This window comes from Brachyhypopomus gauderio, unplaced genomic scaffold (assembly GCF_052324685.1).
Source record: "Brachyhypopomus gauderio isolate BG-103 unplaced genomic scaffold, BGAUD_0.2 sc90, whole genome shotgun sequence".
Classification (NCBI taxonomy): Eukaryota; Metazoa; Chordata; class Actinopteri; order Gymnotiformes; family Hypopomidae; genus Brachyhypopomus; species Brachyhypopomus gauderio.
The window spans coordinates 281,156-303,626 of record NW_027506911.1 but is presented as its reverse complement, the minus strand read 5'-3'; the positions used below and the strand labels follow the sequence as shown (position 1 = coordinate 303,626).

Sequence of the window (22,471 nt, the reverse complement as noted above, 5' to 3'; positions counted from 1 at the left end):
CATGTACGCGTTGTCCAAAAGCATAGGTGTACCACTTCACGACATGCTTAAGTTTTGACTGAATTGGACTTTCCTCTGCTTCCTTCGGCTTATGGACAGCCTTTGTCCAAAAGTAAAAAGAGATGTGGCAAAGATGTCAACTGTTTGCTGGAGGAATCCAAAATGACCATGTTCTAAGAGACCTTTGAAGGTCATGAAATTATTCCCTTAAGACTAAAGCTGGCTGCTTCATGCTTATCATAAGCAAGCAAGGAATCAGTAAGAGAGCTTTGGAGAATGTGGGCATCGATCCCACTACCTCTCGCATGCAAAGCGAGCGCTCTACCACTTGAGCTAATCCCCCTCTCAAGAGTTTATTCTTTTGATTGGAGTTTTAAGGAAAGCTTACGGATCAGCTCAGCCCGACTAGGAAATAATACCGAATCCAGCATTGACCCACAAGGTTTTCTCATGTTGGCATCATGATAAACATTGCCAAATTAGGTCTTGCCGTACCTGTCCGTGAATTTCACTGTGCCGAAACCGTTACGCTGTGAAAGCATGTTGCAAGAACCTAAGGAAAGGTAACAGTCGTTGATAAAGTTTCGTTTGCATCTCGACGTGGTTTATCTGCAGCTTGCCGAAATAGCTCAGTTGGGAGAGCGTTAGACTGAAGATCTAAAGGTCCCTGGTTCGATCCCGGGTTTCGGCATGAATTCGACCTAGCTAGGTGGAAAGCCTCAGCTTTTGAATGACCTGTGCATTCTGTTGAAAAATTATAAACAGACATAAACTGTTTGATGTTTTGTTGTGAGATTTCACAGTGGGATTGTCAGAACTCGAGACTCTAGATGTTCAATTCATCTGCTGATAAAGCATTTGGAGAAGGAAATGTGTAGGTGTCAACTTGCATGTACGCGTTGTCCAAAAGCATAGGTGTACCACTTCACGACATGCTTAAGTTTTGACTGAATTGGACTTTCCTCTGCTTCCTTCGGCTTATGGACAGCCTTTGTCCAAAAGTAAAAAGAGATGTGGCAAAGATGTCAACTGTTTGCTGGAGGAATCCAAAGTGACCATGTTCTAAGAGACCTTTGAAGGTCATGAAATTATTCCCTTAAGACTAAAGCTGGCTGCTTCATGCTTATCATAAGCAAGCAAGGAATCAGTAAGAGAGCTTTGGAGAATGTGGGCATCGATCCCACTACCTCTCGCATGCAAAGCGAGCGCTCTACCACTTGAGCTAATCCCCCTCTCAAGAGTTTATTCTTTTGATTGGAGTTTTAAGGAAAGCTTACGGATCAGCTCAGCCCGACTAGGAAATAATACCGAATCCAGCATTGACCCACAAGGTTTTCTCATGTTGGCATCATGATAAACATTGCCAAATTAGGTCTTGCCGTACCTGTCCGTGAATTTCACTGTGCCGAAACCGTTACGCTGTGAAAGCATGTTGCAAGAACCTAAGGAAAGGTAACAGTCGTTGATAAAGTTTCGTTTGCATCTCGACGTGGTTTATCTGCAGCTTGCCGAAATAGCTCAGTTGGGAGAGCGTTAGACTGAAGATCTAAAGGTCCCTGGTTCGATCCCGGGTTTCGGCATGAACTCGACCTAGCTAGGCGGAAAGCCTCAGCTTTTGAATGACCTGTGCATTCTGTTGAAAAATTATAAACAGACATAAACTGTTTGATGTTTTGTTGTGAGATTTCACAGTGGGATTGTCAGAACTCGAGACTCTAGATGTTCAATTCATCTGCTGATAAAGCATTTGGAGAAGGAAATGTGTAGGTGTCAACTTGCATGTACGCGTTGTCCAAAAGCATAGGTGTACCACTTCACGACATGCTTAAGTTTTGACTGAATTGGACTTTCCTCTGCTTCCTTCGGCTTATGGACAGTCTTTGTCCAAAAGTAAAAAGAGATGTGGCAAAGATGTCAACTGTTTGCTGGAGGAATCCAAAGTGACCATGTTCTAAGAGACCTTTGAAGGTCATGAAATGATTCCCTTAAGACTAGAGCTGGCTGCTTCATGCTTATCGTAAGCAAGCAAGGAGTCAGTAAGAGAGCTTTGGAGAATGTGGGCATCGATCCCACTACCTCTCGCATGCAAAGCTAGCGCTCTACCACTTGAGCTAATCCCCCTCTCAAGAGTTTATCCTTTTGATTGGAGTTTTAAGGAAAGCTTACGGATCAGCTCAGCCCGACTAGGAAATAATACCGAATCCAGCATTGACCCACAAGGTTTTCTCATGTTGGCATCATGATAAACATTGCCAAATTAGGTCTTGCCATACCTGTCCGTGAATTTCACTGTGCCGAAACCGTTACGCTGTGAAAGCATGTTGCAAGAACCTAAGGAAAGGTAACAGTCGTTGATAAATTTTCGTTTGCATCTCGACGTGGTTTATCTGCAGCTTGCCGAAATAGCTCAGTTGGGAGAGCGTTAGACTGAAGATCTAAAGGTCCCTGGTTCGATCCCGGGTTTCGGCATGAATTCGACCTAGCTAGGTGGAAAGCCTCAGCTTTTGAATGACCTGTGCATTCTGTTGAAAAATTATAAACAGACATAAACTGTTTGATGTTTTGTTGTGAGATTTCACAGTGGGATTGTCAGAACTCGAGACTCTAGATGTTCAATTCATCTGCTGATAAAGCATTTGGAGAAGGAAATGTGTAGGTGTCAACTTGCATGTACGCGTTGTCCAAAAGCATAGGTGTACCACTTCACGACATGCTTAAGTTTTGACTGAATTGGACTTTCCTCTGCTTCCTTCGGCTTATGGACAGTCTTTGTCCAAAAGTAAAAAGAGATGTGGCAAAGATGTCAACTGTTTGCTGGAGGAATCCAAAGTGACCATGTTCTAAGAGACCTTTGAAGGTCATGAAATGATTCCCTTAAGACTAGAGCTGGCTGCTTCATGCTTATCGTAAGCAAGCAAGGAGTCAGTAAGAGAGCTTTGGAGAATGTGGGCATCGATCCCACTACCTCTCGCATGCAAAGCAAGCGCTCTACCACTTGAGCTAATCCCCCTCTCAAGAGTTTATACTTTTGATTGGAGTTTTAAGGAAAGCTTACGGATCAGCTCAGCCCGACTAGGAAATAATACCGAATCCAGCATTGACCCACAAGGTTTTCTCATGTTGGCATCATGATAAACATTGCCAAATTAGGTCTTGCCGTACCTGTCCGTGAATTTCACTGTGCCGAAACCGTTACGCTGTGAAAGCATGTTGCAAGAACCTAAGGAAAGGTAACAGTCGTTGATAAAGTTTCGTTTGCATCTCGACGTGGTTCATCTGCAGCTTGCCGAAATAGCTCAGTTGGGAGAGCGTTAGACTGAAGATCTAAAGGTCCCTGGTTCGATCCCGGGTTTCGGCATGAACTCGACCTAGCTAGGCGGAAAGCCTCAGCTTTTGAATGACCTGTGCATTCTGTTGAAAAATTATAAACAGACATAAACTGTTTGATGTTTTGTTGTGAGATTTCACAGTGGGATTGTCAGAACTCGAGACTCTAGATGTTCAATTCATCTGCTGATAAAGCATTTGGAGAAGGAAATGTGTAGGTGTCAACTTGCATGTACGCGTTGTCCAAAAGCATAGGTGTACCACTTCACGACATGCTTAAGTTTTGACTGAATTGGACTTTCCTCTGCTTCCTTCGGCTTATGGACAGTCTTTGTCCAAAAGTAAAAAGAGATGTGGCAAAGATGTCAACTGTTTGCTGGAGGAATCCAAAGTGACCATGTTCTAAGAGACCTTTGAAGGTCATGAAATGATTCCCTTAAGACTAGAGCTGGCTGCTTCATGCTTATCGTAAGCAAGCAAGGAGTCAGTAAGAGAGCTTTGGAGAATGTGGGCATCGATCCCACTACCTCTCGCATGCAAAGCAAGCGCTCTACCACTTGAGCTAATCCCCCTCTCAAGAGTTTATACTTTTGATTGGAGTTTTAAGGAAAGCTTACGGATCAGCTCAGCCCGACTAGGAAATAATACCGAATCCAGCATTGACCCACAAGGTTTTCTCATGTTGGCATCATGATAAACATTGCCAAATTAGGTCTTGCCGTACCTGTCCGTGAATTTCACTGTGCCGAAACCGTTACGCTGTGAAAGCATGTTGCAAGAACCTAAGGAAAGGTAACAGTCGTTGATAAAGTTTCGTTTGCATCTCGACGTGGTTCATCTGCAGCTTGCCGAAATAGCTCAGTTGGGAGAGCGTTAGACTGAAGATCTAAAGGTCCCTGGTTCGATCCCGGGTTTCGGCATGAACTCGACCTAGCTAGGCGGAAAGCCTCAGCTTTTGAATGACCTGTGCATTCTGTTGAAAAATTATAAACAGACATAAACTGTTTGATGTTTTGTTGTGAGATTTCACAGTGGGATTGTCAGAACTCGAGACTCTAGATGTTCAATTCATCTGCTGATAAAGCATTTGGAGAAGGAAATGTGTAGGTGTCAACTTGCATGTACGCGTTGTCCAAAAGCATAGGTGTACCACTTCACGACATGCTTAAGTTTTGACTGAATTGGACTTTCCTCTGCTTCCTTCGGCTTATGGACAGCCTTTGTCCAAAAGTAAAAAGAGATGTGGCAAAGATGTCAACTGTTTGCTGGAGGAATCCAAAGTGACCATGTTCTAAGAGACCTTTGAAGGTCATGAAATTATTCCCTTAAGACTAAAGCTGGCTGCTTCATGCTTATCATAAGCAAGCAAGGAATCAGTAAGAGAGCTTTGGAGAATGTGGGCATCGATCCCACTACCTCTCGCATGCAAAGCGAGCGCTCTACCACTTGAGCTAATCCCCCTCTCAAGAGTTTATTCTTTTGATTGGAGTTTTAAGGAAAGCTTACGGATCAGCTCAGCCCGACTAGGAAATAATACCGAATCCAGCATTGACCCACAAGGTTTTCTCATGTTGGCATCATGATAAACATTGCCAAATTAGGTCTTGCCGTACCTGTCCGTGAATTTCACTGTGCCGAAACCGTTACGCTGTGAAAGCATGTTGCAAGAACCTAAGGAAAGGTAACAGTCGTTGATAAAGTTTCGTTTGCATCTCGACGTGGTTTATCTGCAGCTTGCCGAAATAGCTCAGTTGGGAGAGCGTTAGACTGAAGATCTAAAGGTCCCTGGTTCGATCCCGGGTTTCGGCATGAACTCGACCTAGCTAGGCGGAAAGCCTCAGCTTTTGAATGACCTGTGCATTCTGTTGAAAAATTATAAACAGACATAAACTGTTTGATGTTTTGTTGTGAGATTTCACAGTGGGATTGTCAGAACTCGAGACTCTAGATGTTCAATTCATCTGCTGATAAAGCATTTGGAGAAGGAAATGTGTAGGTGTCAACTTGCATGTACGCGTTGTCCAAAAGCATAGGTGTACCACTTCACGACATGCTTAAGTTTTGACTGAATTGGACTTTCCTCTGCTTCCTTCGGCTTATGGACAGTCTTTGTCCAAAAGTAAAAAGAGATGTGGCAAAGATGTCAACTGTTTGCTGGAGGAATCCAAAGTGACCATGTTCTAAGAGACCTTTGAAGGTCATGAAATGATTCCCTTAAGACTAGAGCTGGCTGCTTCATGCTTATCGTAAGCAAGCAAGGAGTCAGTAAGAGAGCTTTGGAGAATGTGGGCATCGATCCCACTACCTCTCGCATGCAAAGCTAGCGCTCTACCACTTGAGCTAATCCCCCTCTCAAGAGTTTATCCTTTTGATTGGAGTTTTAAGGAAAGCTTACGGATCAGCTCAGCCCGACTAGGAAATAATACCGAATCCAGCATTGACCCACAAGGTTTTCTCATGTTGGCATCATGATAAACATTGCCAAATTAGGTCTTGCCATACCTGTCCGTGAATTTCACTGTGCCGAAACCGTTACGCTGTGAAAGCATGTTGCAAGAACCTAAGGAAAGGTAACAGTCGTTGATAAATTTTCGTTTGCATCTCGACGTGGTTTATCTGCAGCTTGCCGAAATAGCTCAGTTGGGAGAGCGTTAGACTGAAGATCTAAAGGTCCCTGGTTCGATCCCGGGTTTCGGCATGAATTCGACCTAGCTAGGTGGAAAGCCTCAGCTTTTGAATGACCTGTGCATTCTGTTGAAAAATTATAAACAGACATAAACTGTTTGATGTTTTGTTGTGAGATTTCACAGTGGGATTGTCAGAACTCGAGACTCTAGATGTTCAATTCATCTGCTGATAAAGCATTTGGAGAAGGAAATGTGTAGGTGTCAACTTGCATGTACGCGTTGTCCAAAAGCATAGGTGTACCACTTCACGACATGCTTAAGTTTTGACTGAATTGGACTTTCCTCTGCTTCCTTCGGCTTATGGACAGCCTTTGTCCAAAAGTAAAAAGAGATGTGGCAAAGATGTCAACTGTTTGCTGGAGGAATCCAAAGTGACCATGTTCTAAGAGACCTTTGAAGGTCATGAAATTATTCCCTTAAGACTAAAGCTGGCTGCTTCATGCTTATCATAAGCAAGCAAGGAATCAGTAAGAGAGCTTTGGAGAATGTGGGCATCGATCCCACTACCTCTCGCATGCAAAGCGAGCGCTCTACCACTTGAGCTAATCCCCCTCCCAAGAGTTTATTCTTTTGATTGGAGTTTTAAGGAAAGCTTACGGATCAGCTCAGCCCGACTAGGAAATAATACCGAATCCAGCATTGACCCACAAGGTTTTCTCATGTTGGCATCATGATAAACATTGCCAAATTAGGTCTTGCCGTACCTGTCCGTGAATTTCACTGTGCCGAAACCGTTACGCTGTGAAAGCATGTTGCAAGAACCTAAGGAAAGGTAACAGTCGTTGATAAAGTTTCGTTTGCATCTCGACGTGGTTTATCTGCAGCTTGCCGAAATAGCTCAGTTGGGAGAGCGTTAGACTGAAGATCTAAAGGTCCCTGGTTCGATCCCGGGTTTCGGCATGAACTCGACCTAGCTAGGCGGAAAGCCTCAGCTTTTGAATGACCTGTGCATTCTGTTGAAAAATTATAAACAGACATAAACTGTTTGATGTTTTGTTGTGAGATTTCACAGTGGGATTGTCAGAACTCGAGACTCTAGATGTTCAATTCATCTGCTGATAAAGCATTTGGAGAAGGAAATGTGTAGGTGTCAACTTGCATGTACGCGTTGTCCAAAAGCATAGGTGTACCACTTCACGACATGCTTAAGTTTTGACTGAATTGGACTTTCCTCTGCTTCCTTCGGCTTATGGACAGTCTTTGTCCAAAAGTAAAAAGAGATGTGGCAAAGATGTCAACTGTTTGCTGGAGGAATCTAAAGTGACCATGTTCTAAGAGACCTTTGAAGGTCATGAAATGATTCCCTTAAGACTAGAGCTGGCTGCTTCATGCTTATCGTAAGCAAGCAAGGAGTCAGTAAGAGAGCTTTGGAGAATGTGGGCATCGATCCCACTACCTCTCGCATGCAAAGCTAGCGCTCTACCACTTGAGCTAATCCCCCTCGCAAGAGTTTATCCTTTTGATTGGAGTTTTAAGGAAAGCTTACGGATCAGCTCAGCCCGACTAGGAAATAATACCGAATCCAGCATTGACCCACAAGGTTTTCTCATGTTGGCATCATGATAAACATTGCCAAATTAGGTCTTGCCATACCTGTCCGTGAATTTCACTGTGCCGAAACCGTTACGCTGTGAAAGCATGTTGCAAGAACCTAAGGAAAGGTAACAGTCGTTGATAAATTTTCGTTTGCATCTCGACGTGGTTTATCTGCAGCTTGCCGAAATAGCTCAGTTGGGAGAGCGTTAGACTGAAGATCTAAAGGTCCCTGGTTCAATCCCGGGTTTCGGCATGAATTCGACCTAGCTAGGTGGAAAGCCTCAGCTTTTGAATGACCTGTGCATTCTGTTGAAAAATTATAAACAGACATAAACTGTTTGATGTTTTGTTGTGAGATTTCACAGTGGGATTGTCAGAACTCGAGACTCTAGATGTTCAATTCATCTGCTGATAAAGCATTTGGAGAAGGAAATGTGTAGGTGTCAACTTGCATGTACGCGTTGTCCAAAAGCATAGGTGTACCACTTCACGACATGCTTAAGTTTTGACTGAATTGGACTTTCCTCTGCTTCCTTCGGCTTATGGACAGTCTTTGTCCAAAAGTAAAAAGAGATGTGGCAAAGATGTCAACTGTTTGCTGGAGGAATCCAAAGTGACCATGTTCTAAGAGACCTTTGAAGGTCATGAAATGATTCCCTTAAGACTAGAGCTGGCTGCTTCATGCTTATCGTAAGCAAGCAAGGAGTCAGTAAGAGAGCTTTGGAGAATGTGGGCATCGATCCCACTACCTCTCGCATGCAAAGCTAGCGCTCTACCACTTGAGCTAATCCCCCTCTCAAGAGTTTATCCTTTTGATTGGAGTTTTAAGGAAAGCTTACGGATCAGCTCAGCCCGACTAGGAAATAATACCGAATCCAGCATTGACCCACAAGGTTTTCTCATGTTGGCATCATGATAAACATTGCCAAATTAGGTCTTGCCATACCTGTCCGTGAATTTCACTGTGCCGAAACCGTTACGCTGTGAAAGCATGTTGCAAGAACCTAAGGAAAGGTAACAGTCGTTGATAAATTTTCGTTTGCATCTCGACGTGGTTTATCTGCAGCTTGCCGAAATAGCTCAGTTGGGAGAGCGTTAGACTGAAGATCTAAAGGTCCCTGGTTCGATCCCGGGTTTCGGCATGAATTCGACCTAGCTAGGTGGAAAGCCTCAGCTTTTGAATGACCTGTGCATTCTGTTGAAAAATTATAAACAGACATAAACTGTTTGATGTTTTGTTGTGAGATTTCACAGTGGGATTGTCAGAACTCGAGACTCTAGATGTTCAATTCATCTGCTGATAAAGCATTTGGAGAAGGAAATGTGTAGGTGTCAACTTGCATGTACGCGTTGTCCAAAAGCATAGGTGTACCACTTCACGACATGCTTAAGTTTTGACTGAATTGGACTTTCCTCTGCTTCCTTCGGCTTATGGACAGCCTTTGTCCAAAAGTAAAAAGAGATGTGGCAAAGATGTCAACTGTTTGCTGGAGGAATCCAAAGTGACCATGTTCTAAGAGACCTTTGAAGGTCATGAAATTATTCCCTTAAGACTAAAGCTGGCTGCTTCATGCTTATCATAAGCAAGCAAGGAATCAGTAAGAGAGCTTTGGAGAATGTGGGCATCGATCCCACTACCTCTCGCATGCAAAGCGAGCGCTCTACCACTTGAGCTAATCCCCCTCCCAAGAGTTTATTCTTTTGATTGGAGTTTTAAGGAAAGCTTACGGATCAGCTCAGCCCGACTAGGAAATAATACCGAATCCAGCATTGACCCACAAGGTTTTCTCATGTTGGCATCATGATAAACATTGCCAAATTAGGTCTTGCCGTACCTGTCCGTGAATTTCACTGTGCCGAAACCGTTACGCTGTGAAAGCATGTTGCAAGAACCTAAGGAAAGGTAACAGTCGTTGATAAAGTTTCGTTTGCATCTCGACGTGGTTTATCTGCAGCTTGCCGAAATAGCTCAGTTGGGAGAGCGTTAGACTGAAGATCTAAAGGTCCCTGGTTCGATCCCGGGTTTCGGCATGAACTCGACCTAGCTAGGCGGAAAGCCTCAGCTTTTGAATGACCTGTGCATTCTGTTGAAAAATTATAAACAGACATAAACTGTTTGATGTTTTGTTGTGAGATTTCACAGTGGGATTGTCAGAACTCGAGACTCTAGATGTTCAATTCATCTGCTGATAAAGCATTTGGAGAAGGAAATGTGTAGGTGTCAACTTGCATGTACGCGTTGTCCAAAAGCATAGGTGTACCACTTCACGACATGCTTAAGTTTTGACTGAATTGGACTTTCCTCTGCTTCCTTCGGCTTATGGACAGTCTTTGTCCAAAAGTAAAAAGAGATGTGGCAAAGATGTCAACTGTTTGCTGGAGGAATCTAAAGTGACCATGTTCTAAGAGACCTTTGAAGGTCATGAAATGATTCCCTTAAGACTAGAGCTGGCTGCTTCATGCTTATCGTAAGCAAGCAAGGAGTCAGTAAGAGAGCTTTGGAGAATGTGGGCATCGATCCCACTACCTCTCGCATGCAAAGCTAGCGCTCTACCACTTGAGCTAATCCCCCTCGCAAGAGTTTATCCTTTTGATTGGAGTTTTAAGGAAAGCTTACGGATCAGCTCAGCCCGACTAGGAAATAATACCGAATCCAGCATTGACCCACAAGGTTTTCTCATGTTGGCATCATGATAAACATTGCCAAATTAGGTCTTGCCATACCTGTCCGTGAATTTCACTGTGCCGAAACCGTTACGCTGTGAAAGCATGTTGCAAGAACCTAAGGAAAGGTAACAGTCGTTGATAAATTTTCGTTTGCATCTCGACGTGGTTTATCTGCAGCTTGCCGAAATAGCTCAGTTGGGAGAGCGTTAGACTGAAGATCTAAAGGTCCCTGGTTCAATCCCGGGTTTCGGCATGAATTCGACCTAGCTAGGTGGAAAGCCTCAGCTTTTGAATGACCTGTGCATTCTGTTGAAAAATTATAAACAGACATAAACTGTTTGATGTTTTGTTGTGAGATTTCACAGTGGGATTGTCAGAACTCGAGACTCTAGATGTTCAATTCATCTGCTGATAAAGCATTTGGAGAAGGAAATGTGTAGGTGTCAACTTGCATGTACGCGTTGTCCAAAAGCATAGGTGTACCACTTCACGACATGCTTAAGTTTTGACTGAATTGGACTTTCCTCTGCTTCCTTCGGCTTATGGACAGCCTTTGTCCAAAAGTAAAAAGAGATGTGGCAAAGATGTCAACTGTTTGCTGGAGGAATCCAAAGTGACCATGTTCTAAGAGACCTTTGAAGGTCATGAAATTATTCCCTTAAGACTAAAGCTGGCTGCTTCATGCTTATCATAAGCAAGCAAGGAATCAGTAAGAGAGCTTTGGAGAATGTGGGCATCGATCCCACTACCTCTCGCATGCAAAGCGAGCGCTCTACCACTTGAGCTAATCCCCCTCTCAAGAGTTTATTCTTTTGATTGGAGTTTTAAGGAAAGCTTACGGATCAGCTCAGCCCGACTAGGAAATAATACCGAATCCAGCATTGACCCACAAGGTTTTCTCATGTTGGCATCATGATAAACATTGCCAAATTAGGTCTTGCCGTACCTGTCCGTGAATTTCACTGTGCCGAAACCGTTACGCTGTGAAAGCATGTTGCAAGAACCTAAGGAAAGGTAACAGTCGTTGATAAAGTTTCGTTTGCATCTCGACGTGGTTTATCTGCAGCTTGCCGAAATAGCTCAGTTGGGAGAGCGTTAGACTGAAGATCTAAAGGTCCCTGGTTCGATCCCGGGTTTCGGCATGAATTCGACCTAGCTAGGTGGAAAGCCTCAGCTTTTGAATGACCTGTGCATTCTGTTGAAAAATTATAAACAGACATAAACTGTTTGATGTTTTGTTGTGAGATTTCACAGTGGGATTGTCAGAACTCGAGACTCTAGATGTTCAATTCATCTGCTGATAAAGCATTTGGAGAAGGAAATGTGTAGGTGTCAACTTGCATGTACGCGTTGTCCAAAAGCATAGGTGTACCACTTCACGACATGCTTAAGTTTTGACTGAATTGGACTTTCCTCTGCTTCCTTCGGCTTATGGACAGCCTTTGTCCAAAAGTAAAAAGAGATGTGGCAAAGATGTCAACTGTTTGCTGGAGGAATCCAAAGTGACCATGTTCTAAGAGACCTTTGAAGGTCATGAAATTATTCCCTTAAGACTAAAGCTGGCTGCTTCATGCTTATCATAAGCAAGCAAGGAATCAGTAAGAGAGCTTTGGAGAATGTGGGCATCGATCCCACTACCTCTCGCATGCAAAGCGAGCGCTCTACCACTTGAGCTAATCCCCCTCTCAAGAGTTTATTCTTTTGATTGGAGTTTTAAGGAAAGCTTACGGATCAGCTCAGCCCGACTAGGAAATAATACCGAATCCAGCATTGACCCACAAGGTTTTCTCATGTTGGCATCATGATAAACATTGCCAAATTAGGTCTTGCCGTACCTGTCCGTGAATTTCACTGTGCCGAAACCGTTACGCTGTGAAAGCATGTTGCAAGAACCTAAGGAAAGGTAACAGTCGTTGATAAAGTTTCGTTTGCATCTCGACGTGGTTTATCTGCAGCTTGCCGAAATAGCTCAGTTGGGAGAGCGTTAGACTGAAGATCTAAAGGTCCCTGGTTCGATCCCGGGTTTCGGCATGAACTCGACCTAGCTAGGCGGAAAGCCTCAGCTTTTGAATGACCTGTGCATTCTGTTGAAAAATTATAAACAGACATAAACTGTTTGATGTTTTGTTGTGAGATTTCACAGTGGGATTGTCAGAACTCGAGACTCTAGATGTTCAATTCATCTGCTGATAAAGCATTTGGAGAAGGAAATGTGTAGGTGTCAACTTGCATGTACGCGTTGTCCAAAAGCATAGGTGTACCACTTCACGACATGCTTAAGTTTTGACTGAATTGGACTTTCCTCTGCTTCCTTCGGCTTATGGACAGTCTTTGTCCAAAAGTAAAAAGAGATGTGGCAAAGATGTCAACTGTTTGCTGGAGGAATCCAAAGTGACCATGTTCTAAGAGACCTTTGAAGGTCATGAAATGATTCCCTTAAGACTAGAGCTGGCTGCTTCATGCTTATCGTAAGCAAGCAAGGAGTCAGTAAGAGAGCTTTGGAGAATGTGGGCATCGATCCCACTACCTCTCGCATGCAAAGCTAGCGCTCTACCACTTGAGCTAATCCCCCTCTCAAGAGTTTATCCTTTTGATTGGAGTTTTAAGGAAAGCTTACGGATCAGCTCAGCCCGACTAGGAAATAATACCGAATCCAGCATTGACCCACAAGGTTTTCTCATGTTGGCATCATGATAAACATTGCCAAATTAGGTCTTGCCATACCTGTCCGTGAATTTCACTGTGCCGAAACCGTTACGCTGTGAAAGCATGTTGCAAGAACCTAAGGAAAGGTAACAGTCGTTGATAAATTTTCGTTTGCATCTCGACGTGGTTTATCTGCAGCTTGCCGAAATAGCTCAGTTGGGAGAGCGTTAGACTGAAGATCTAAAGGTCCCTGGTTCGATCCCGGGTTTCGGCATGAATTCGACCTAGCTAGGTGGAAAGCCTCAGCTTTTGAATGACCTGTGCATTCTGTTGAAAAATTATAAACAGACATAAACTGTTTGATGTTTTGTTGTGAGATTTCACAGTGGGATTGTCAGAACTCGAGACTCTAGATGTTCAATTCATCTGCTGATAAAGCATTTGGAGAAGGAAATGTGTAGGTGTCAACTTGCATGTACGCGTTGTCCAAAAGCATAGGTGTACCACTTCACGACATGCTTAAGTTTTGACTGAATTGGACTTTCCTCTGCTTCCTTCGGCTTATGGACAGTCTTTGTCCAAAAGTAAAAAGAGATGTGGCAAAGATGTCAACTGTTTGCTGGAGGAATCCAAAGTGACCATGTTCTAAGAGACCTTTGAAGGTCATGAAATGATTCCCTTAAGACTAGAGCTGGCTGCTTCATGCTTATCGTAAGCAAGCAAGGAGTCAGTAAGAGAGCTTTGGAGAATGTGGGCATCGATCCCACTACCTCTCGCATGCAAAGCAAGCGCTCTACCACTTGAGCTAATCCCCCTCTCAAGAGTTTATACTTTTGATTGGAGTTTTAAGGAAAGCTTACGGATCAGCTCAGCCCGACTAGGAAATAATACCGAATCCAGCATTGACCCACAAGGTTTTCTCATGTTGGCATCATGATAAACATTGCCAAATTAGGTCTTGCCGTACCTGTCCGTGAATTTCACTGTGCCGAAACCGTTACGCTGTGAAAGCATGTTGCAAGAACCTAAGGAAAGGTAACAGTCGTTGATAAAGTTTCGTTTGCATCTCGACGTGGTTCATCTGCAGCTTGCCGAAATAGCTCAGTTGGGAGAGCGTTAGACTGAAGATCTAAAGGTCCCTGGTTCGATCCCGGGTTTCGGCATGAACTCGACCTAGCTAGGCGGAAAGCCTCAGCTTTTGAATGACCTGTGCATTCTGTTGAAAAATTATAAACAGACATAAACTGTTTGATGTTTTGTTGTGAGATTTCACAGTGGGATTGTCAGAACTCGAGACTCTAGATGTTCAATTCATCTGCTGATAAAGCATTTGGAGAAGGAAATGTGTAGGTGTCAACTTGCATGTACGCGTTGTCCAAAAGCATAGGTGTACCACTTCACGACATGCTTAAGTTTTGACTGAATTGGACTTTCCTCTGCTTCCTTCGGCTTATGGACAGCCTTTGTCCAAAAGTAAAAAGAGATGTGGCAAAGATGTCAACTGTTTGCTGGAGGAATCCAAAGTGACCATGTTCTAAGAGACCTTTGAAGGTCATGAAATTATTCCCTTAAGACTAAAGCTGGCTGCTTCATGCTTATCATAAGCAAGCAAGGAATCAGTAAGAGAGCTTTGGAGAATGTGGGCATCGATCCCACTACCTCTCGCATGCAAAGCGAGCGCTCTACCACTTGAGCTAATCCCCCTCTCAAGAGTTTATTCTTTTGATTGGAGTTTTAAGGAAAGCTTACGGATCAGCTCAGCCCGACTAGGAAATAATACCGAATCCAGCATTGACCCACAAGGTTTTCTCATGTTGGCATCATGATAAACATTGCCAAATTAGGTCTTGCCGTACCTGTCCGTGAATTTCACTGTGCCGAAACCGTTACGCTGTGAAAGCATGTTGCAAGAACCTAAGGAAAGGTAACAGTCGTTGATAAAGTTTCGTTTGCATCTCGACGTGGTTTATCTGCAGCTTGCCGAAATAGCTCAGTTGGGAGAGCGTTAGACTGAAGATCTAAAGGTCCCTGGTTTGATCCCGGGTTTCGGCATGAACTCGACCTAGCTAGGCGGAAAGCCTCAGCTTTTGAATGACCTGTGCATTCTGTTGAAAAATTATAAACAGACATAAACTGTTTGATGTTTTGTTGTGAGATTTCACAGTGGGATTGTCAGAACTCGAGACTCTAGATGTTCAATTCATCTGCTGATAAAGCATTTGGAGAAGGAAATGTGTAGGTGTCAACTTGCATGTACGCGTTGTCCAAAAGCATAGGTGTACCACTTCACGACATGCTTAAGTTTTGACTGAATTGGACTTTCCTCTGCTTCCTTCGGCTCATGGACAGTCTTTGTCCAAAAGTAAAAAGAGATGTGGCAAAGATGTCAACTGTTTGCTGGAGGAATCCAAAGTGACCATGTTCTAAGAGACCTTTGAAGGTCATGAAATGATTCCCTTAAGACTAGAGCTGGCTGCTTCATGCTTATCGTAAGCAAGCAAGGAGTCAGTAAGAGAGCTTTGGAGAATGTGGGCATCGATCCCACTACCTCTCGCATGCAAAGCTAGCGCTCTACCACTTGAGCTAATCCCCCTCTCAAGAGTTTATTCTTTTGATTGGAGTTTTAAGGAAAGCTTACGGATCAGCTCAGCCCGACTAGGAAATAATACCGAATCCAGCATGGACCCACAAGGTTTTCTCATGTTGGCATCATGATAAACATTGCCAAATTAGGTCTTGCCATACCTGTCCGTGAATTTCACTGTGCCGAAACCATTACGCTGTGAAAGCATGTTGCAAGAACCTAAGGAAAGGTAACAGTCGTTGATAAAGTTTCGTTTGCATCTCGACGTGGTTTATCTGCAGCTTGCCGAAATAGCTCATTTGGGAGAGCGTTAGACTGAAGATCTAAAGGTCCCTGGTTCGATCCTGGGTTTCGGCATGAATTTGACCTAGCTAGGCGGAAAGCCTCAGCTTTTGAATGACCTGTGCATTCTGTTGAAAAATTATAAACAGACATAAACTGTTTGATGTTTTGTTGTGAGATTTCACAGTGGGATTGTCAGAACTCGAGACTCTAGATGTTCAATTCATCTGCTGATAAAGCATTTGGAGAAGGAAATGTGTAGGTGTCAACTTGCATGTACGCGTTGTCCAAAAGCATAGGTGTACCACTTCACGACATGCTTAAGTTTTGACTGAATTGGACTTTCCTCTGCTTCCTTCGGCTCATGGACAGTCTTTGTCCAAAAGTAAAAAGAGATGTGGCAAAGATGTCAACTGTTTGCTGGAGGAATCCAAAGTGACCATGTTCTAAGAGACCTTTGAAGGTCATGAAATGATTCCCTTAAGACTAGAGCTGGCTGCTTCATGCTTATCGTAAGCAAGCAAGGAGTCAGTAAGAGAGCTTTGGAGAATGTGGGCATCGATCCCACTACCTCTCGCATGCAAAGCTAGCGCTCTACCACTTGAGCTAATCCCCCTCTCAAGAGTTTATTCTTTTGATTGGAGTTTTAAGGAAAGCTTACGGATCAGCTCAGCCCGACTAGGAAATAATACCGAATCCAGCATGGACCCACAAGGTTTTCTCATGTTGGCATCATGATAAACATTGCCAAATTAGGTCTTGCCATACCTGTCCGTGAATTTCACTGTGCCGAAACCATTACGCTGTGAAAGCATGTTGCAAGAACCTAAGGAAAGGTAACAGTCGTTGATAAAGTTTCGTTTGCATCTCGACGTGGTTTATCTGCAGCTTGCCGAAATAGCTCATTTGGGAGAGCGTTAGACTGAAGATCTAAAGGTCCCTGGTTCGATCCCGGGTTTCGGCATGAATTTGACCTAGCTAGGCGGAAAGCCTCAGCTTTTGAATGACCTGTGCATTCTGTTGAAAAATTATAAACAGACATAAACTGTTTGATGTTTTGTTGTGAGATTTCACAGTGGGATTGTCAGAACTCGAGACTCTAGATGTTCAATTCATCTGCTGATAAAGCATTTGGAGAAGGAAATGTGTAGGTGTCAACTTGCATGTACGCGTTGTCCAAAAGCATAGGTGTACCACTTCACGACATGCTTAAGTTTTGACTGAATTGGACTTTCCTCTGCTTCCTTCGGCTTATGGACAGCCTTTGTCCAAAAGTAAAAAGAGATGTGGCAAAGATGTCAACTGTTTGCTGGAGGAATCCAAAGTGACCATGTTCTAAGAGACCTTTGAAGGTCATGAAATTATTCCCTTAAGACTAAAGCTGGCTGCTTCATGCTTATCGTAAGCAAGCAAGGAGTCAGTAAGAGAGCTTTGGAGAATGTGGGCATCGATCCCACTACCTCTCGCATGCAAAGCTAGCGCTCTACCACTTGAGCTAATCCCCCTCTCAAGAGTTTATCCTTTTGATTGGAGTTTTAGGGAAAGCTTACGGATCAGCTCAGCCCGACTAGGAAATAATACCGAATCCAGCATGGACCCACAAGGTTTTCTCATGTTGGCATCATGATAAACATTGCCAAATTAGGTCTTGCCATACCTGTCCGTGAATTTCACTGTGCCGAAACCGTTACGCTGTGAAAGCATGTTGCAAGAACCTAAGGAAAGGTAACAGTCGTTGATAAAGTTTCGTTTGCATCTCGACGTGGTTTATCTGCAGCTTGCCGAAATAGCTCATTTGGGAGAGCGTTAGACTGAAGATCTAAAGGTCCCTGGTTCGATCCCGGGTTTCGGCATGAATTCGACCTAGCTAGGTGGAAAGCCTCAGCTTTTGAATGACCTGTGCATTCTGTTGAAAAATTATAAACAGACATAAACTGTTTGATGTTTTGTTGTGAGATTTCACAGTGGGATTGTCAGAACTCGAGACTCTAGATGTTCAATTCATCTGCTGATAAAGCATTTGGAGAAGGAAATGTGTAGGTGTCAACTTGCATGTACGCGTTGTCCAAAAGCATAGGTGTACCACTTCACGACATGCTTAAGTTTTGACTGAATTGGACTTTCCTCTGCTTCCTTCGGCTTATGGACAGCCTTTGTCCAAAAGTAAAAAGAGATGTGGCAAAGATGTCAACTGTTTGCTGGAGGAATCCAAAGTGACCATGTTCTAAGAGACCTTTGAAGGTCATGAAATTATTCCCTTAAGACTAAAGCTGGCTGCTTCATGCTTATCGTAAGCAAGCAAGGAGTCAGTAAGAGAGCTTTGGAGAATGTGGGCATCGATCCCACTACCTCTCGCATGCAAAGCGAGCGCTCTACCACTTGAGCTAATCCCCCTCTCAAGAGTTTATTCTTTTGATTGGAGTTTTAAGGAAAGCTTACGGATCAGCTCAGCCCGACTAGGAAATAATACCGAATCCAGCATTGACCCACAAGGTTTTCTCATGTTGGCATCATGATAAACATTGCCAAATTAGGTCTTGCCGTACCTGTCCGTGAATTTCACTGTGCCGAAACCGTTACGCTGTGAAAGCATGTTGCAAGAACCTAAGGAAAGGTAACAGTCGTTGATAAAGTTTTGTTTGCATCTCGACGTGGTTTATCTGCAGCTTGCCGAAATAGCTCAGTTGGGAGAGCGTTAGACTGAAGATCTAAAGGTCCCTGGTTCGATCCCGGGTTTCGCCATAAACTCGACCTAGCTAGGCGGAAAGCCTCAGCTTTTGAATGACCTGTGCATTCTGTTGAAAAATTATAAACAGACATAAACTGTTTGATGTTTTGTTGTGAGATTTCACAGTGGGATTGTCAGAACTCGAGACTCTAGATGTTCAATTCATCTGCTGATAAAGCATTTGGAGAAGGAAATGTGTAGGTGTCAACTTGCATGTACGCGTTGTCCAAAAGCATAGGTGTACCACTTCACGACATGCTTAAGTTTTGACTGAATTGGACTTTCCTCTGCTTCCTTCGGCTTATGGACAGTCTTTGTCCAAAAGTAAAAAGAGATGTGGCAAAGATGTCAACTGTTTGCTGGAGGAATCCAAAGTGACCATGTTCTAAGAGACCTTTGAAGGTCATGAAATGATTCCCTTAAGACTAGAGCTGGCTGCTTCATGCTTATCGTAAGCAAGCAAGGAGTCAGTAAGAGAGCTTTGGAGAATGTGGGCATCGATCCCACTACCTCTCGCATGCAAAGCTAGCGCTCTACCACTTGAGCTAATCCCCCTCTCAAGAGTTTATCCTTTTGATTGGAGTTTTAAGGAAAGCTTACGGATCAGCTCAGCCCGACTAGGAAATATTACCGAATCCAGCATGGACCCACAAGGTTTTCTCATGTTGGCATCATGATAAACATTGCCAAATTAGGTCTTGCCATACCTGTCCGTGAATTTCACTGTGCCGAAACCGTTACGCTGTGAAAGCATGTTGCAAGAACCTAAGGAAAGGTAACAGTCGTTGATAAAGTTTCGTTTGCATCTCGACGTGGTTTATCTGCAGCTTGCCGAAATAGCTCAGTTGGGAGAGCGTTAGACTGAAGATCTAAAGGTCCCTGGTTCGATCCCGGGTTTCGGCATGAATTCGACCTAGCTAGGTGGAAAGCCTCAGCTTTTGAATGACCTGTGCATTCTGTTGAAAAATTATAAACAGACATAAACTGTTTGATGTTTTGTTGTGAGATTTCACAGTGGGATTGTCAGAACTCGAGACTCTAGATGTTCAATTCATCTGCTGATAAAGCATTTGGAGAAGGAAATGTGTAGGTGTCAACTTGCATGTACGCGTTGTCCAAAAGCATAGGTGTACCACTTCACGACATGCTTAAGTTTTGACTGAATTGGACTTTCCTCTGCTTCCTTCGGCTTATGGACAGCCTTTGTCCAAAAGTAAAAAGAGATGTGGCAAAGATGTCAACTGTTTGCTGGAGGAATCCAAAGTGACCATGTTCTAAGAGACCTTTGAAGGTCATGAAATTATTCCCTTAAGACTAAAGCTGGCTGCTTCATGCTTATCGTAAGTAAGCAAGGAGTCAGTAAGAGAGCTTTGGAGAATGTGGGCATCGATCCCACTACCTCTCGCATGCAAAGCGAGCGCTCTACCACTTGAGCTAATCCCCCTCTCAAGAGTTTATTCTTTTGATTGGAGTTTTAAGGAAAGCTTACGGATCAGCTCAGCCCGACTAGGAAATAATACCGAATCCAGCATTGACCCACAAGGTTTTCTCATGTTGGCATCATGATAAACATTGCCAAATTAGGTCTTGCCATACCTGTCCGTGAATTTCACTGTGCCGAAACCGTTACGCTGTGAAAGCATGTTGCAAGAACCTAAGGAAAGGTAACAGTCGTTGATAAATTTTCGTTTGCATCTCGACGTGGTTTATCTGCAGCTTGCCGAAATAGCTCAGTTGGGAGAGCGTTAGACTGAAGATCTAAAGGTCCCTTGTTCGATCCCGGGTTTCGGCATGAACTCGACCTAGCTAGGCGGAAAGCCTCAGCTTTTGAATGACCTGTGCATTCTGTTGAAAAATTATAAACAGACATAAACTGTTTGATGTTTTGTTGTGAGATTTCACAGTGGGATTGTCAGAACTCGAGACTCTAGATGTTCAATTCATCTGCTGATAAAGCATTTGGAGAAGGAAATGTGTAGGTGTCAACTTGCATGTACGCGTTGTCCAAAAGCATAGGTGTACCACTTCACGACATGCTTAAGTTTTGACTGAATTGGACTTTCCTCTGCTTCCTTCGGCTTATGGACAGTCTTTGTCCAAAAGTAAAAAGAGATGTGGCAAAGATGTCAACTGTTTGCTGGAGGAATCCAAAGTGACCATGTTCTAAGAGACCTTTGAAGGTCATGAAATGATTCCCTTAAGACTAGAGCTGGCTGCTTCATGCTTATCGTAAGCAAGCAAGGAGTCAGTAAGAGAGCTTTGGAGAATGTGGGCATCGATCCCACTACCTCTCGCATGCAAAGCTAGCGCTCTACCACTTGAGCTAATCCCCCTCTCAAGAGTTTATCCTTTTGATTGGAGTTTTAAGGAAAGCTTACGGATCAGCTCAGCCCGACTAGGAAATATTACCGAATCCAGCATGGACCCACAAGGTTTTCTCATGTTGGCATCATGATAAACATTGCCAAATTAGGTCTTGCCATACCTGTCCGTGAATTTCACTGTGCCGAAACCGTTACGCTGTGAAAGCATGTTGCAAGAACCTAAGGAAAGGTAACAGTCGTTGATAAAGTTTCGTTTGCATCTCGACGTGGTTTATCTGCAGCTTGCCGAAATAGCTCAGTTGGGAGAGCGTTAGACTGAAGATCTAAAGGTCCCTGGTTCGATCCCGGGTTTCGGCATGAATTCGACCTAGCTAGGTGGAAAGCCTCAGCTTTTGAATGACCTGTGCATTCTGTTGAAAAATTATAAACAGACATAAACTGTTTGATGTTTTGTTGTGAGATTTCACAGTGGGATTGTCAGAACTCGAGACTCTAGATGTTCAATTCATCTGCTGATAAAGCATTTGGAGAAGGAAATGTGTAGGTGTCAACTTGCATGTACGCGTTGTCCAAAAGCATAGGTGTACCACTTCACGACATGCTTAAGTTTTGACTGAATTGGACTTTCCTCTGCTTCCTTCGGCTTATGGACAGCCTTTGTCCAAAAGTAAAAAGAGATGTGGCAAAGATGTCAACTGTTTGCTGGAGGAATCCAAAGTGACCATGTTCTAAGAGACCTTTGAAGGTCATGAAATTATTCCCTTAAGACTAAAGCTGGCTGCTTCATGCTTATCGTAAGTAAGCAAGGAGTCAGTAAGAGAGCTTTGGAGAATGTGGGCATCGATCCCACTACCTCTCGCATGCAAAGCGAGCGCTCTACCACTTGAGCTAATCCCCCTCTCAAGAGTTTATTCTTTTGATTGGAGTTTTAAGGAAAGCTTACGGATCAGCTCAGCCCGACTAGGAAATAATACCGAATCCAGCATTGACCCACAAGGTTTTCTCATGTTGGCATCATGATAAACATTGCCAAATTAGGTCTTGCCATACCTGTCCGTGAATTTCACTGTGCCGAAACCGTTACGCTGTGAAAGCATGTTGCAAGAACCTAAGGAAAGGTAACAGTCGTTGATAAATTTTCGTTTGCATCTCGACGTGGTTTATCTGCAGCTTGCCGAAATAGCTCAGTTGGGAGAGCGTTAGACTGAAGATCTAAAGGTCCCTTGTTCGATCCCGGGTTTCGGCATGAACTCGACCTAGCTAGGCGGAAAGCCTCAGCTTTTGAATGACCTGTGCATTCTGTTGAAAAATTATAAACAGACATAAACTGTTTGATGTTTTGTTGTGAGATTTCACAGTGGGATTGTCAGAACTCGAGACTCTAGATGTTCAATTCATCTGCTGATAAAGCATTTGGAGAAGGAAATGTGTAGGTGTCAACTTGCATGTACGCGTTGTCCAAAAGCATAGGTGTACCACTTCACGACATGCTTAAGTTTTGACTGAATTGGACTTTCCTCTGCTTCCTTCGGCTTATGGACAGCCTTTGTCCAAAAGTAAAAAGAGATGTGGCAAAGATGTCAACTGTTTGCTGGAGGAATCCAAAGTGACCATGTTCTAAGAGACCTTTGAAGGTCATGAAATTATTCCCTTAAGACTAAAGCTGGCTGCTTCATGCTTATCGTAAGCA

The 22,471-nt window shown here is 43.6% G+C and overlaps 36 non-coding genes across 36 annotated transcripts; 25 read left to right on the top strand and 11 right to left on the bottom strand.

Moving 5' to 3' along the window:
* Positions 1 to 270: 270 nt before the first annotated feature.
* Positions 271 to 343, bottom strand: trnaa-ugc (transfer RNA alanine (anticodon UGC)). Its single transcript has one exon. It is a non-coding gene; the product is annotated as a tRNA-Ala (tRNA).
* A 275-nt stretch (positions 344 to 618) lies between these two features.
* Positions 619 to 691, top strand: trnaf-gaa (transfer RNA phenylalanine (anticodon GAA)). The gene has a single exon. It is a non-coding gene; the product is annotated as a tRNA-Phe (tRNA).
* Positions 692 to 1,159: 468 nt separating this feature from the next.
* trnaa-ugc (transfer RNA alanine (anticodon UGC)) lies at positions 1,160 to 1,232 on the bottom strand. Its single transcript has one exon. It is a non-coding gene; the product is annotated as a tRNA-Ala (tRNA).
* Positions 1,233 to 1,507: 275 nt separating this feature from the next.
* Positions 1,508 to 1,580, top strand: trnaf-gaa (transfer RNA phenylalanine (anticodon GAA)). Its single transcript has one exon. It is a non-coding gene; the product is annotated as a tRNA-Phe (tRNA).
* An 816-nt stretch (positions 1,581 to 2,396) lies between these two features.
* On the top strand, positions 2,397 to 2,469 carry trnaf-gaa (transfer RNA phenylalanine (anticodon GAA)). The gene has a single exon. It is a non-coding gene; the product is annotated as a tRNA-Phe (tRNA).
* Positions 2,470 to 3,285: 816 nt separating this feature from the next.
* trnaf-gaa (transfer RNA phenylalanine (anticodon GAA)) lies at positions 3,286 to 3,358 on the top strand. The gene has a single exon. It is a non-coding gene; the product is annotated as a tRNA-Phe (tRNA).
* An 816-nt stretch (positions 3,359 to 4,174) lies between these two features.
* Positions 4,175 to 4,247, top strand: trnaf-gaa (transfer RNA phenylalanine (anticodon GAA)). The gene has a single exon. It is a non-coding gene; the product is annotated as a tRNA-Phe (tRNA).
* A 468-nt stretch (positions 4,248 to 4,715) lies between these two features.
* Positions 4,716 to 4,788, bottom strand: trnaa-ugc (transfer RNA alanine (anticodon UGC)). The gene has a single exon. It is a non-coding gene; the product is annotated as a tRNA-Ala (tRNA).
* A 275-nt stretch (positions 4,789 to 5,063) lies between these two features.
* trnaf-gaa (transfer RNA phenylalanine (anticodon GAA)) lies at positions 5,064 to 5,136 on the top strand. The gene has a single exon. It is a non-coding gene; the product is annotated as a tRNA-Phe (tRNA).
* Positions 5,137 to 5,952: 816 nt separating this feature from the next.
* On the top strand, positions 5,953 to 6,025 carry trnaf-gaa (transfer RNA phenylalanine (anticodon GAA)). The gene has a single exon. It is a non-coding gene; the product is annotated as a tRNA-Phe (tRNA).
* A 468-nt stretch (positions 6,026 to 6,493) lies between these two features.
* trnaa-ugc (transfer RNA alanine (anticodon UGC)) lies at positions 6,494 to 6,566 on the bottom strand. The gene has a single exon. It is a non-coding gene; the product is annotated as a tRNA-Ala (tRNA).
* A 275-nt stretch (positions 6,567 to 6,841) lies between these two features.
* Positions 6,842 to 6,914, top strand: trnaf-gaa (transfer RNA phenylalanine (anticodon GAA)). Its single transcript has one exon. It is a non-coding gene; the product is annotated as a tRNA-Phe (tRNA).
* Positions 6,915 to 7,730: 816 nt separating this feature from the next.
* On the top strand, positions 7,731 to 7,803 carry trnaf-gaa (transfer RNA phenylalanine (anticodon GAA)). The gene has a single exon. It is a non-coding gene; the product is annotated as a tRNA-Phe (tRNA).
* Positions 7,804 to 8,619: 816 nt separating this feature from the next.
* trnaf-gaa (transfer RNA phenylalanine (anticodon GAA)) lies at positions 8,620 to 8,692 on the top strand. The gene has a single exon. It is a non-coding gene; the product is annotated as a tRNA-Phe (tRNA).
* Positions 8,693 to 9,160: 468 nt separating this feature from the next.
* Positions 9,161 to 9,233, bottom strand: trnaa-ugc (transfer RNA alanine (anticodon UGC)). Its single transcript has one exon. It is a non-coding gene; the product is annotated as a tRNA-Ala (tRNA).
* A 275-nt stretch (positions 9,234 to 9,508) lies between these two features.
* Positions 9,509 to 9,581, top strand: trnaf-gaa (transfer RNA phenylalanine (anticodon GAA)). Its single transcript has one exon. It is a non-coding gene; the product is annotated as a tRNA-Phe (tRNA).
* An 816-nt stretch (positions 9,582 to 10,397) lies between these two features.
* On the top strand, positions 10,398 to 10,470 carry trnaf-gaa (transfer RNA phenylalanine (anticodon GAA)). Its single transcript has one exon. It is a non-coding gene; the product is annotated as a tRNA-Phe (tRNA).
* A 468-nt stretch (positions 10,471 to 10,938) lies between these two features.
* On the bottom strand, positions 10,939 to 11,011 carry trnaa-ugc (transfer RNA alanine (anticodon UGC)). The gene has a single exon. It is a non-coding gene; the product is annotated as a tRNA-Ala (tRNA).
* Positions 11,012 to 11,286: 275 nt separating this feature from the next.
* trnaf-gaa (transfer RNA phenylalanine (anticodon GAA)) lies at positions 11,287 to 11,359 on the top strand. The gene has a single exon. It is a non-coding gene; the product is annotated as a tRNA-Phe (tRNA).
* A 468-nt stretch (positions 11,360 to 11,827) lies between these two features.
* trnaa-ugc (transfer RNA alanine (anticodon UGC)) lies at positions 11,828 to 11,900 on the bottom strand. The gene has a single exon. It is a non-coding gene; the product is annotated as a tRNA-Ala (tRNA).
* Positions 11,901 to 12,175: 275 nt separating this feature from the next.
* On the top strand, positions 12,176 to 12,248 carry trnaf-gaa (transfer RNA phenylalanine (anticodon GAA)). Its single transcript has one exon. It is a non-coding gene; the product is annotated as a tRNA-Phe (tRNA).
* An 816-nt stretch (positions 12,249 to 13,064) lies between these two features.
* trnaf-gaa (transfer RNA phenylalanine (anticodon GAA)) lies at positions 13,065 to 13,137 on the top strand. The gene has a single exon. It is a non-coding gene; the product is annotated as a tRNA-Phe (tRNA).
* Positions 13,138 to 13,953: 816 nt separating this feature from the next.
* On the top strand, positions 13,954 to 14,026 carry trnaf-gaa (transfer RNA phenylalanine (anticodon GAA)). The gene has a single exon. It is a non-coding gene; the product is annotated as a tRNA-Phe (tRNA).
* A 468-nt stretch (positions 14,027 to 14,494) lies between these two features.
* Positions 14,495 to 14,567, bottom strand: trnaa-ugc (transfer RNA alanine (anticodon UGC)). Its single transcript has one exon. It is a non-coding gene; the product is annotated as a tRNA-Ala (tRNA).
* A 275-nt stretch (positions 14,568 to 14,842) lies between these two features.
* Positions 14,843 to 14,915, top strand: trnaf-gaa (transfer RNA phenylalanine (anticodon GAA)). The gene has a single exon. It is a non-coding gene; the product is annotated as a tRNA-Phe (tRNA).
* An 816-nt stretch (positions 14,916 to 15,731) lies between these two features.
* On the top strand, positions 15,732 to 15,804 carry trnaf-gaa (transfer RNA phenylalanine (anticodon GAA)). Its single transcript has one exon. It is a non-coding gene; the product is annotated as a tRNA-Phe (tRNA).
* Positions 15,805 to 16,620: 816 nt separating this feature from the next.
* On the top strand, positions 16,621 to 16,693 carry trnaf-gaa (transfer RNA phenylalanine (anticodon GAA)). Its single transcript has one exon. It is a non-coding gene; the product is annotated as a tRNA-Phe (tRNA).
* An 816-nt stretch (positions 16,694 to 17,509) lies between these two features.
* On the top strand, positions 17,510 to 17,582 carry trnaf-gaa (transfer RNA phenylalanine (anticodon GAA)). The gene has a single exon. It is a non-coding gene; the product is annotated as a tRNA-Phe (tRNA).
* A 468-nt stretch (positions 17,583 to 18,050) lies between these two features.
* trnaa-ugc (transfer RNA alanine (anticodon UGC)) lies at positions 18,051 to 18,123 on the bottom strand. Its single transcript has one exon. It is a non-coding gene; the product is annotated as a tRNA-Ala (tRNA).
* Positions 18,124 to 18,398: 275 nt separating this feature from the next.
* trnaf-gaa (transfer RNA phenylalanine (anticodon GAA)) lies at positions 18,399 to 18,471 on the top strand. Its single transcript has one exon. It is a non-coding gene; the product is annotated as a tRNA-Phe (tRNA).
* An 816-nt stretch (positions 18,472 to 19,287) lies between these two features.
* trnaf-gaa (transfer RNA phenylalanine (anticodon GAA)) lies at positions 19,288 to 19,360 on the top strand. Its single transcript has one exon. It is a non-coding gene; the product is annotated as a tRNA-Phe (tRNA).
* Positions 19,361 to 19,828: 468 nt separating this feature from the next.
* Positions 19,829 to 19,901, bottom strand: trnaa-ugc (transfer RNA alanine (anticodon UGC)). Its single transcript has one exon. It is a non-coding gene; the product is annotated as a tRNA-Ala (tRNA).
* Positions 19,902 to 20,176: 275 nt separating this feature from the next.
* Positions 20,177 to 20,249, top strand: trnaf-gaa (transfer RNA phenylalanine (anticodon GAA)). The gene has a single exon. It is a non-coding gene; the product is annotated as a tRNA-Phe (tRNA).
* Positions 20,250 to 21,065: 816 nt separating this feature from the next.
* trnaf-gaa (transfer RNA phenylalanine (anticodon GAA)) lies at positions 21,066 to 21,138 on the top strand. The gene has a single exon. It is a non-coding gene; the product is annotated as a tRNA-Phe (tRNA).
* Positions 21,139 to 21,606: 468 nt separating this feature from the next.
* trnaa-ugc (transfer RNA alanine (anticodon UGC)) lies at positions 21,607 to 21,679 on the bottom strand. Its single transcript has one exon. It is a non-coding gene; the product is annotated as a tRNA-Ala (tRNA).
* Positions 21,680 to 21,954: 275 nt separating this feature from the next.
* Positions 21,955 to 22,027, top strand: trnaf-gaa (transfer RNA phenylalanine (anticodon GAA)). Its single transcript has one exon. It is a non-coding gene; the product is annotated as a tRNA-Phe (tRNA).
* Positions 22,028 to 22,471: the final 444 nt, after the last annotated feature.